The 13,118-nt window shown below is 40.7% G+C and overlaps 1 long non-coding RNA gene across 1 annotated transcript; it reads left to right on the top strand.

The window, feature by feature from the left end:
* The first annotated feature begins 48 nt into the window (after nt 1-48).
* Nucleotides 49-1,399, top strand: LOC115276396. The gene is made up of 3 exons (XR_003901914.1): nt 49-78; nt 339-376; nt 1,229-1,399. It is a non-coding gene; the product is annotated as an uncharacterized LOC115276396 (long non-coding RNA).
* Nucleotides 1,400-13,118: the final 11,719 nt, after the last annotated feature.

The following is a 13,118-nucleotide window of genomic DNA, read 5'->3' as shown; positions in this document are numbered from 1 at the left end:
AGAACTTTGGCAGACTTGAAGCTAATTTCACTTTTATGTCAACATATGGTCAGCCAAGCGCCAGCCAACTGGCTGTAGGTAGATTCAATAATGTGTCTACTTTCATCTTCTATCATCTATTTCCATGAGCCCTCTCTTCCTTCTCCACCCCTTGCAACCATCAAATGAGAAATAAGCAAGCTAATATTAAGTAGATTAAGTTTCTTTCATGTAGGATTTTGAAGGGATTATCTTGCAGTTGAAAAAAATTACTAAAGTCTTAATCCTATAAGTTTCCTATATATTAGGTTTTATGAGTCATAGATTCCTTAAACTTTGTTATTTTGCTCTAATTTTAGGAGGTAATGGAATTTCACTTTTATGGACTGGATCACAGGTTGGTAAACTTTTTCTGTGGATAATCAGATAATTTGGGCCTTATGGGCCGCATGCATGTGGTCTTTGTTGCATATTCTTTTGTTTTTTTAATAACATTATTATTATTTATAATAATATTATTATTTTTAAGTAGGCTCCATGCCAAACATGATTTCAACACAGGGCTTGAACTCATGACTCTGAGATCACGACTTGTGCTGAGATCAAGAGTTGGACACTTAACTGAACCACACAATCTTTTAAAACTGTAAAAACCATTCTTAGCTGGTGGACCTTACAAAAATAGCCTTTTGCAAAACCTTTCGCATGGCGATTTCTTATTTTTCAAACTTTAACGTCAGAAAAAAAAACCCAAAAATGGCCATTACCAATGTTCCCCAAATCTTTAGAGAAATAACAACAAAAAAAATTAAAGAAGTTGCAGAATTCTATAATAACACAAAAACAGCAAAATGTTCCTTTCTGGTTTTTCCAGACATCCAGTTCTGTCTCTCAGGAATGAGTTGCCTGTCTTTCCTTTTCCTTTTTGATGAAGTACAAAGTATGAATATTTCCAGTATAGCCTTTGTAGCAGATACTTGACAGTCACCTCCCAGTACCCATTTCTTCTACTTTCCACTAAAATTACACTGATTTTCCTTTGGGCAAATTTATCCATCTCCATTTTATAGCAGCTAATCAGTTTGTGTGGGATTAATCTAACCCTAAATCCAGGGTTAGACCCTAATTATCTTAATCCAACCAATAATCCTATCTTTAGGTCAAGGCTTAAGAGAACAAGAAAGCTAAAGAATGCCATTTCTAGCACTTGTGACACCGTCACTAAAACTTTCTTTTTTCTCCTTTGGAGATAAACAAGATGCTGGCCGACAGCTCTTATAAAACACACAGGAACCCAGTCTACGTTTAAGGCCGATATCCCAGAAAGATGTGAGGAGACGTAGAAGAAATCTGGGTGATACACTGATCCACTGGATTGAGCGTAGCCTGAAGCTTAAGCAAATTCTGGAATTTACATTTCCACAGACAATAAATTCCTTTACAGTTTATATTGGATTAGTTGGGATTTCTGACACTTACCTGGAAAACATTCAAATGCAATATTATGGAAATTTCTCCACTTGGGTCAACCTGCAAGAATGACTCACATCGTCATTGTTTTAAAATTTCTCTAGCTTCAAGAAAAGCAAGCAGTTAGTAGTGCTTAAGAAAAACTGATTCAGTATCTAATGGATAGTTGATACCTGTCACAACACAGAATTTTATATACTGTTAAGTGAAACTGCAATACAATCTAAGTTTATTTTGGGAGTGGTTGCTGTATCATTGGATTTAATGAAATGTTTAGAGGTGCAGTAGGCATGACTTCAAGTATATAATGAAAGAAAATGCAAAATGCTTATTGATTCATGATGTGGTTTCATCTTAGCTTGGGCAAACCAAGCAGTATTTAATACATAGTAGCAAAATACTTACTATTGAAGCTTGAAAAGATGTGAGTTCTTTGTGTGCAATCTTTCATTTATGCACGGGAGAGGGTTGTCTTTTTTTTTTTTAATGTTTTTACATTGTAGTACTTGTTTTGCTTGTTTAAAATAAATAAATAAATAAATTTTTAAAAAAGACAGCAAAAAAAAATTTTTTTTTTCTCACAAAAGAGCGCCTGGGTGGTGCAGTCAGGTAAGCATCTGACTCGAACTTGGTTTGGGTCATGTTCTCAGCATTCATGAGATGGAGCCCCATGTAGGGCTCTGTGCTGACAGTGCAGAACCTGGTTGGGGTTCTTTCTCTCTCTGCCCCTCCCTCACTCGTGCATACGCTCTCTCAAAATAAATAAATGAACATTAAAATAAAATAAAATTCCTCACATAAGGAATGTAATAATAGAGCAAAATCTAACTTTACGATCAAGGAATTTAGTTTCTGGTTTGTAATACATCCAGGCTCAAAATATTCATCAATGCTCTGAAACACCCAGGGAGAACGTGGGGGGAACATGAGCTTTGGACTCAGACAAATGTTATGTTTCTACTTCATGGTATTGGACAGGTGCTAAACTCAGATAAAATAAACTTGGTTTCAAATATGAGTGCTGCTCCTCTGAGATCTTGAGGAAATTATGGCTTATTTCCTCCTCTGCGAAAGGGGGTAAGTTCCCCTTCATAGGAACAGATATTTTAAAAAAGTCTAGTCAACAGGTACCTGGGTGGCTCAGTCAGTTCAGCGTCCGGCTTCGGCACAGGTCATGATCTTATGGTTCGTGGGTTTGAGCCCCACATTGGGCTCTGTGCTGACAGCTCAGAGCCTGGAGCCTGCTTCTGATTCTGTGTCTCCCTCTCTCTCTGCCCCTCCCCTGTTCATGCTGTCTCTCTCTCTCTCTCTAAAATAAATAAAAACAGTAAAAAATTTTTTTTTAATTTAAAAAAAAAAAGTCTGGTCAAGTGTATACAATTTCTAGCCCAAGCAGCAAAAACATGCATTTCATTCTGATTCCCAAGTTGATACTTCAGAAAGGACTTTCTTACCTCTTAGAGAATAAAAAGCAAGTAGCAATTCAATGTGCTTCCTTCTGAGCGGGCAGAATTCAAAAAAGGGAAACAGAAGTACAGTTGTTGCCTAGCTGTCCACAAGACTTCAACAGCAGGCTGCGTTGGCCATACCACAGTGCTGGCCAACATTTATTAACTCAATGTTTTAGGAGTAAACAGAGCCTCTTATTCATCGTGACAAAAGTCATGAGATCTGGCAGCACTGAGCCTTTAGTCTTGTATGGCATATAACGATCAGGTGGAGAGGAGTGGCTGGCCCTATGGTGGGGGGCACACTCCTACCTGTTCACCGCAATCCCCACCATCGGTTCCGCTTCCAGAGCTCAAGGTAGCGTGGCAAGGTGCCTTTCTGTTGTGAGCGTGCAGCCATTTGACTTTTACCGCAATAGGTATTTGAAGTATTTCTAATACTTTGTCCACTGTCTGCTTCATTCCTTTTTCTTTGCCTCTAGGGTGTTTTACTTATTTGGACTACTTGCCTGGCTTCTCAAACTCAAATGAGTTTGAGACCGTTGATTTTGATTTTTCTACAATCACAGCCAGGAATTTTCCTTGTGGCTCTATATGGAGGATCATATTATTTTCTTCTCCTTTTCTCCCATTATCATCCAAGAAGGAGAGGTGAACGTTGACACATTTTGAACTTCCTCCAAGCCCTCAGGTAAGAACCACTGCACTGATGTGTGGGCATCACTTTCATTTAGGTTATCTTTTAAGTACCCAGTTAGTTAAGGTGACTGTGTCCACTTTACAGGTGAGATGTTGGAGGTACAAGTTTAGGTAATTTATCCTTGCTGGGATTAATTTAGAATTCAAGTCTGGGTCACCTGTCACATTGGTAGGAACACAGTGTAAGCTAAAATATGCAGGTCTCTTAGAAAGCCATTTAGGAATAGATGAACTGAACTGGGGGAGTAAATTGCTTTTTTCTCTGTACCAAGACCACATTTATAATTTCTACCCTCCTTTTCCTCATAGAATGAGCTCTTCTTAAACTTTTCTCCACTGCATTTGTAAAGAAAATAGTAAGAATTAACTCTCAGGCTGCTGTGCTGACAAAGTCCTGCCCCATCCTGGGTTTCTTGCAAGTTGAGGAAGGCTAGGCCACTACTTCTGCCTTTCAGCACATGTAGACTTTCCCACAGAATTTGCTGAGCTGCCTGCCCAGCCTAAGGGTAGGGAAACTCTGACAGCTCACAGAAGTCTGTTTATTCTTAACCAGAATTAAGCACTATTAAAACCCAGAAAATGGCCAGGTTCATAAAAGTGGCCATCTTCTTTTATTATTTGCCGAGAAAGTGCTTAGCCGGTAAGCAGGGCAAATTTCAAGTTCTGGAAAAAAGCTGCTGGTCAAGTCTTTTCTAGAAAAGAGCAATCAAGCCTTCCCCTTTGCACTTGACTGCCTTCTTTGTTTCCGGACATGCACTCACACGTATTCTCCTAGACGCACTGCTGACCTCACTGTTGAAATTAGCAAGCTTCAATGTCATCTGGGTGGAGTCTCTGAGAAGTCAGGGGTGTGTGTGTGTGTATGTGTGTCTGTGTGTTTTATTGTATCCAGGGTGTAATCCTGAAAGTCGGTTGGGGATTTTAAACCTTGAAAAAACTGAGAGAGAAAGAAAAAAAACAGAGTGGGCAGAAGAGAAGTAGAGAAAAGAAGAAGACTGAGGAGAGGAAAAAGGAGAAAGAAGGGCAAAGGACAAAGTGAATAAAAAGTTTTTTAAAGGAATAAAAAATAGATAAACCATTCATATGCATTACTTGTAAGCTACCTCACAATGCATGGAGGCGCATCAGAATGTTAAGAATCACAGAAATAGGTAGATAACTATCTAATATAAAACTCAGAGCATTTTTAGTCTTATTCTAATGGGAAAAAAGTCAGTTTGTGCTCTCTTATCAAATGCCCTGGTGAAATCTACCTCTTTGTGAAGGTTTAGCTCTAGGAGATTTTCAGGGAAAGATGGGAGGGGCTTCTCAAAAGTACTTTGCAGGAGGGGCCGGGAACTGGACTCCCTCCTACGCTCTCACCACGCAGTGTGCTCCACAGACTAACAGTATCAGCATCACCTGGGAATCTGTTAGAGGGAAAAAAAAAAAACTACAGGAACCACAACAACAACAAAAATAACAAATCCAGGAAGGAAGATGAAAAGGTAATTGTGTACAGAAAGGATTAAGGATGTACAAGTAGGACGTACCTTATGTGGAGAAGGGTCACTTTAGTGCTGTAAGACCTTGCTATTCAAGGTCATATGTAGGGGCGCCTGGGTGGCTCAGTCGGTTGAGCGTCCGGTTTCCTTTCAGTTCAGCTCAGGACCTCATGGTTCTTGTCAGTTCGAGCCCTGCGTTGGGCTCTGTGCTGACAGCTGGAGCCTGTCTTCAGATTCTGTGTCTCCCATTCTCTCTGACCCTCCCCTGCCCACACTGTCTCTCTCTCTTTCTCTCAAAAATAAATAAAACATTAAAAAAAAGGTCATATGTAGACACTAGCGTCACCTGGGAGCTTGATAGACATGCTGAACTACAGGCTCCAACCCAGATCCATTGAATAAGAATCTGTGTTATAAGGTTTCCCGGAGGATTCTTGTACACATTGATTTTGAGAAGCAGTCTCTAGAGGTAGGTTCCTGTCAGGGAGCTGTCGGTGAGTACCTGGAGCACTGGCATTAGTGTCGCGGTGGCCTGAGAATCAGGAGGAATGCAAATTCTCAGACCCCACCCAGGACCTCCTGAATCAGAATCGCTGAGGGTAGGGCCCAGATGGGTAGGTTTTAGCAAGCCTTCTAGGCGATTCTGCTGCATGTTCAAGTTTGAGAACTATGGGCTAGAAGTTTTTTTAAACAATGGGATTAATTTAGGTTGGTCTTGTGTATCACGTCTTCAACATCTTAATGATGCAGAAGTGTCATTCAAAATATTTAACACCCTGAGTGACTTGGAGGCTGATCAATCAGAATGGACAACACCTATGCATCTGCTCAGTGGGGGGGAATGAGGGCCACTCTGCCAAGTATTAGCACCTTCAGTTGCTGGATTTGGATCTCGGACATCCTAGGGGAGGGAATAGGTCAGCCTCAATCGGGGGGGACTTAGAAGTGGGGCTGGGGGCGGAGGCTTTATACAGCCAGCCATTATATATTCCATTAATCCAACAATTATATTATAACATTATATATTCCAACAACTCAACAACCAGTTACACTTACACTGGCCTGTGCTAATGGAAGATCAGCCTATGATATTGATGGGAAATGTCAACAACAGCTCTTCAAAGATGTCAGGTGGGCAACTGCAACATTCAGATGTGAGTTCTTTACTAGGCAAAAGAAAAATTTTTGTTCAAAATAAACAACCACATTTGCTTGGAGTTTCAGGGCTAAAATGGGAATTTATAACCTTCCATGATCCCTTAACTGTCGGGAAGCAAAACCGTGCTAGGGCCCCAGGCCAAGGGCTAGTGTCAGGAACAGAGCAGGAAGGAGTTCTATTATTGGAAAGGCTCAGGGTAATGGGTACTTGGCAGTGGCTCAGGGTATTGGGGCAGGACTCACAATGGTGGATAATATGAATTGTGTATGTCTTGGATCCTGTAGAGAAAAAGACCCAGTTGGAAAAGGACCATTCTCTCCACTCAACCCCTGTAGTGTGCCTTCAGGGAAATGAATGAAATTATAAGTGTTGAAAACTGTGCCAAGGGCAAAGCGTTCACAAAAGTTACTTGGTATTAGGGCAGTAATTATCTCAGAGCTAATCTTGCCATCATGGGGCCAATGCACGCCCCTGGCTTTTGTGGGCTGTGGTGCTCCGCTGTGAGATGTGGAAACTGTGATAAACACTTTATCTTCTTTATATCACCCAGCTCCGGAATCTTTATTTACTTTTCATGTCTCTCCCATTTCCACAGGAAGCTTACGATCTCTCTGATAGACTTGATGCGTCTTGTAGAGATCTCTAGTGAACTATGTGTTTCTGATTATTTTTATTTTAAAAGCATTTGGAGATACTGAAAACTAGAAAGTAGAAAAGTAACTGGGGTACTATCTCTAAGATTGCATTATCACTATGTGTATTTTGATGTCACACACACATTTATATGCATCATGTGTGAATTTGGGTAGGAGTAACCACACTGCAAGCAATTCTGGGACACCAGCTGAGTGTCCTACAATTCAACTCAATTCTGACACTGTGTCCCCAGAGACAGCATTCCACAGGTTGAGGGTGCAGTCCCAAAGGACACCTCCCGGCCCCCAGCCCTCCTCAGACACCAGTCACAAGCCCACCTGGGCTTCCGACTGGCTGTCTGTACATAAGAGGCTCCCACGACCCTCTCCTCTGGTTGGATTCATTTGCTAAAGCGGCTCACAGACCAGAGAAACATTTTGTTTACTAGATCACCAGTTCATTATAGAAGGAGAAAACTCAGAAACAGCTGGAGAGCAGAGGCGCAAGGACATGGTGAAAGGGTTTGGAGCGCCCAAGCTGTCTCCATATCTCCCTAAATCTCCATTTGATCATGAACCCGGAAGCTCTCCGAACACTATCGTGTTTGGTTTTTATGGAGGCTCATTACCTAGCTAAGGTTGATTAAATCACTGGCCTCGGAGTGTCAACCTCCAGCTCCCCTCCCATAGTTTGGGAGGGAGGTGGTGCTGAAAATTCCAACCCTCCTATCACAGTTGGTTTCCCTGGCAACCAGCAACATCCTCAGGTTAGCTTAGGGCTTTGAGAGTCACCTTATTAACACAACAAAACACCTTTACTGCTCTTATCACAGGTATTTACTGGGTTTTGGGAACTCTGCCAGGAACTGGGTCAAAGAGCAACTATTTTTTAATTATATGATCACAATATCACAATATGTTTAATTCAGGTTCACTGAATTGCCATTGTATTATACAATTCTTGTATTTGTTCTATTTCTTAATGTTTAATGTTGTGCAGGGGCATTTTCCCATTATCTAATACAGTCAAAGATTTTTAATTGTTGCATATGACTTTTTCATTTGGGTGCATTATGTTTTAATTAACTTTTTCCTTACTAAGTTTTTTACAACTTTAAAATCATAAAACAACCCTGTGATTGTAAGGAAGCAGGTCTGAAACTGACTCCATGAGACAATAGAAGGGCACACGTTGCCCAAGGCAAGAGGGACCACCCTTGTTAACATTCTAAGGGCGGGTCTAAAGATGGAGGCTAAGACTAGCCACGCCCTACCTGAGGGTCCTGGACCCACTCTGTGATTGGTCAGTACTCTAAATGTTGTGATTGGGTCCCGCCAAAAGTAACAAATACTCTAGGCAATGTGAATGGTTAAACCTGCTGTCAATCATATTGTATAATAATAATTGGATCACTGTACCTATGTCACAATTTCCTGTAACTCCCCCTTCCCAAACTCATAAAAGCCCTACCCCCCCCTTTGTTTGGGGCTCTCAGCATGGATCCGCTGCGTTGGTAAAGTCTGTGAGTCTTAGGCTTGGCCAGCCTACGCCCATAATAAAACCGCCCTTTGCTTTTGCATGCGTGATTCGGTCTCCCTGGTAGTCTCTGGTTTTGGGGGGCCATATTAAAATCTGGGCATAACATGATGAGTGTCTAATAAATCATTGTGGAAACGTGTATATCTCTTAGAGTGATTTCTTAGAAATATAACTATTTTTAGTGACTTTAATGTGTAATGTCAAACTTCAGTCTGAAGTGCTTACACCACTTTGCACACACCAGCCATCTACGAACTTGTTACAGTTTTAATTTGTATTTCCTTGATTACTAATGTGGTTGAACACATAATTTTTTATATAAACTAATATTTGCCAGGTTTTTTTTTTTACTAACTCTGTTTGATTTTTAATTTGTAAGAGGATCTTTATATTTTAAGTATTTTAGTAATTTATGTTTTTTTTCAGGTACAGAAATTAGTTTTTTTAGTTAAATCTATGGTGTCTTTTGGCATGTTTTGCATTGGTTATAAGATTGAAAAGATACTCTCATTTTGTGGTTATTTAGGTGTATCATATTTTCCCTAATAACAAAAAGTTTTTACATTAAAATTTTTAAACTAAAACACTTATTATAAAAACCTAGGACAATCAAAATACACTGTTAAAAAGCAAAATTCAACCAAGTAAACATAAGGATCTAACTAGCTTTATTAAATGATTCATGACTGGCAGCAATCCAATCTACCAGGTAGAGGAGAAGTCCAAAGGGCTACAGAAAGTGAAAGGGTTTAAAGGCAGACACAGGAAGTCATACACAGAAAGAAGGATTATTACAGGGAGTAACCTTCACTTGGGGACAAAAGGATTTTAGTAGGTGGATTATCTTATCCTCCTTTGGGGTAAACGAAGAGGGCCCACGAGATACCTTATTGATACTGACCAGGAAATTCCTAACAGACTAGCGAAAGGTTACATTTCTGAGGGGTTGAAACTACAGTTAGGTTAAGTATTAAGTCTTGGCTTTCCTGACTTGGGCCTTAACCTTAGTGATGCCATTTTGGGCCTATGGTTTTTTGTTTTCTAAAGGATAAACGATGTATCCACCTCTCAACAAATAAAATATTACATATTCTGCTTCCCTGATGTGTCCATGTACATTTTAATCTTTCACTATTTGTTGTTATGTAAAGAGATGAGAATATACATACATTTTTCTAGAGTCAATTTACTGAGGGTCAATGAATCTTTCTCCATTGACTATACAACCTGTTGAAGTCATATCTCATAGAGCATGTCAGGTCATAAGCCCAAGCCCCACATCAAGATTCTCTCTCAGGGTACCTTTAGATCAGTTGGTTAAGCCTCTGACTCTTGATTTTGGCTCAGGTCATGAGCTCCATGACAGGCTCTGAGCTGACAGCTCTAAGTCTGCTTGGGAGTCTCTCTCTGCCCCTCCCTGACCCAAATAAATGAATATAATAAACGTTTAAAGAATCTTAAAAAAAAAAAGGCATTCTCACTCTCTCTGCCCCTTTTCCCCACTAGTGATCTCTCTCTCTCTCTCAAAATTAAATTTAAAAAAAGTTTGGCAAATGAAAGACAACAGAGTACTAGTATATGACATATGGAGATACCAACTGTATGAAAGTTAAATATTTGAACACTGAATCCCCCAGGGCAGTGCAGGTTTGAGATGATGTATAAAAAAACCCTAAAGTTGGATAAGTAAAATGGGGTTAGACTATGCAGGGCCTCCAAAGAGAAAACTTTGAGTTTAATAAGCAACCAAGAGGGGCCTTAAGGGTTCTTGAGCAGGGACAACGATGAGGAAAAGCCAACAGTATGATAATGCTCTACAGGCTAGAGGTAGAGACACTGGATTCAGAGAAGCATACTGGGAATTACAGAAATTCATCTGTGACAGAATGAGGAATTTTCAAGAGTGGCAGTGTAGCCGAAGGTGATGATGTCCTCACATGTAAGACAGAAACAATGGTGCCCACTCAACAAATATTTGTCAAGTTTCCATATACTCTAGGTATATAAAGGACAGGAAAGAGAATGCCACTGTTCTGAGCCTTATACCTTGAAGAAATAGTAATAGCACTGATCAAAATAGAAACATTTTTGTCCTACTGTGTGGACTGCTGCATACCCTTTTCTCACTTAATTCACCATAAGTAACCCCCAAGAGACTCTGTCCTTGCCATTTTTCTGTACAATACCTTCCAAGGGGAATCCAAACATTCCTATGGTTTTTTTTTTTTTTTTTTTTTTTGTCCACCAATCCTTGGAGGAGAAGTCCAACTGTGATTACTGTTCATGTGCTCTGACTTATTGGTGGTCTTAGCTTCCCTCCACTCTCCACAAGTCCCATGCAGGATGAGTTCTAATGTGGGCCATTTGGACCAGGGGTCTCTACCATCAATATGTAGAAGCAGGACAAGGGTCAAACTGCTCTAATGCTACATCTAGGTCTTGGAGAAAACTCCTCAAAGATGGTCTAGCCCATCTCATCAGGATTAAAGATCCTTAACACTGACCAAACTTCAGCATTTTGGTTCCAAATTTTCGGCAAATTTCAGTTCCTTACTTGATAATCATGAAATCAGCAGGAACCTAAGGAACCTAACCCTGTGTCATTGTCATTTCTGTTGATCTGAGCCTCCTGCTTTGCCTAGGTTAGCCTGCTTATCTTGCTCCTGGAACTTGACCCCTTTTTAAAAAGACTTGAGATCACCTCTGTAGAGCTCTTCCCTTCAGGCTCCACTCTGCTTCTACCCTCACTGAAACCATGTTCTGGCTCTAATCACCTCCTCTCCCAAAGCCCACACATGGCTTCTGCCTGACCTATAGCTGGACATTGCCTGCCCCAGAATCTACAGTTAGTTGCCATGTAATTTAAAATGTCAGTAGCTCACAATGTCCCTCAAAGGGTACTATGATCATAATCTCTGATTGCTCCAAAACTAAGCAGTTTGAGAACTGCTGACCTACAAAATGGGGCTAAGATGACCTGGCCTGCCTGAGTTGTTGTGAGGATCAAATGAGATTATATATGGAAATTGGCTTTGAAAGCTTTGAAGTGTCCCACAAATCCATGGGATTCCTATTGCCATTCTTCTGAGACCAAGTGAACAGTCACTGGGCAGCTATACTGCAGCATACAGATGAATGAACAGTGAAGACATTTAGACATTAAGTAGAACCTAGGTCTTAAGTTTTCTGAAATGGAGCTTCTCCTTGGCCTGTTTAGGCCAAATCCTCATTTGGATTTTGATAATCCAATGTCATTATAGAAGCAAAACAACTCAAGTAGAGGACTCAGAGTATATAGCTCTTTAACTGGACTACCTTCTCTTTCTCTTCCCTCCCTCCTTCCCCCATTAAAAAAAAATCTCAAACCATGCTTTTCTACATGCAATATGGCAAACACAGAGTGCCTGGGGACACAGAAGAGGTCGATTTCAGCGTATGTGAGTCAATTTTTCTAGAAGCTGTTGGATGGTCAGGTAAATAGCTCGATTACCTGTAACTCCCTAGACCTTTCCCACTGTCATTCTTTTCAATAATGCTCATTGGGACGTATGCCAGGATCTAATCTGAGAACTCTACTACAATATGCCCTATGTGTTGCATGATGTATAAAAGGCACACAGTCTGCAATTCCCATTTTGCCTAAATGAACAATTCTGGGACAAAAACGCCTTGTAAGAGCCTTCCCTTGGCACTGGAATTGGTAGTTAATCAGCCAGCATTGACACTTGAAAACAGTTTGGTGCTTGATGAAAACATTGCGCACCCCTCTCCCCTCCTCCCCTCCCTAGCTGCCTTCCTTTCTTTCTCTCCTTCAACCTCCTCCCCCAAGTGATAAAGACAAAACATGAGCAAAACAAATGCAGACACACCTAGAGGATTATATTATCACTTTCAAAAATGTAAAATCACATAAATTTTGTTTCAAAATAAAACACAAGGCTTTACTTAATTGGCTAATTGGGGAAGGCATGGAAGCAGGTTAGGAGTAACTGGAAGTTGAGAGAAGAAGATGTGAGAGCGGAGTCTCAGAGAAGGGTACGGTGTCCAACACTGGGGAACTCAGTCTCAAAACTGGAGTTCACAGCCGATCTTCAGAGGATGCTGGGAACGTGAGCAGTGCTAGTTGGAATCACTATGCTGGATTGTTACTACAATGGGTGTGTGGGGACAGAGACTTTTCCTCTTTAGTAATCACAAGTCAGTGTGATAAACCCAGGTCAACTTTAGGGGCATGAATACCTAGTGGTGGGAAGGAAAATGGTGACAAGTTCTGGAAAGAACTTCACAGTGTACATTTCAGAGATGTCTCAGAGCCAAAAAGAAAAAGAGTGGCAGATGTTACTTATTTGGGAAAACTGTAAGACACTCTTGGGCCCTCCAGAAATGGTTGAGAACACAGTAAGGAGAAGTGAGCTGAAGATCCTACTACAGCAGTAGATGCTTAGTAGGAGACACCTCTACAACGTACAGCTCCCACAGTTAAGTCCCAGATTTCATGCACTTCTAAAAATAGAGGTGGATCCAGCACAACTTATGTTGGCTGGAGAGATTAAGACCAGATTTACCATCTTTTTTCTGAGTCAGTGATACTGGCAGAGAATTAACTCTTGCAGGAAGTCAGGGGAAATCCAACGAGAGAAACAAAGCAAAAGAAATTGTATCCTTAGTCAACATTTTTCCCTTTCTACTTGGAAACGAAAAGCC

The sequence above is a fragment of the Suricata suricatta genome, chromosome 13 (genome assembly GCF_006229205.1).
Source record: "Suricata suricatta isolate VVHF042 chromosome 13, meerkat_22Aug2017_6uvM2_HiC, whole genome shotgun sequence".
NCBI lineage: Eukaryota > Metazoa > Chordata > Mammalia > Carnivora > Herpestidae > Suricata > Suricata suricatta.
This window is presented reverse-complemented; position numbering and strand designations above follow the sequence as displayed.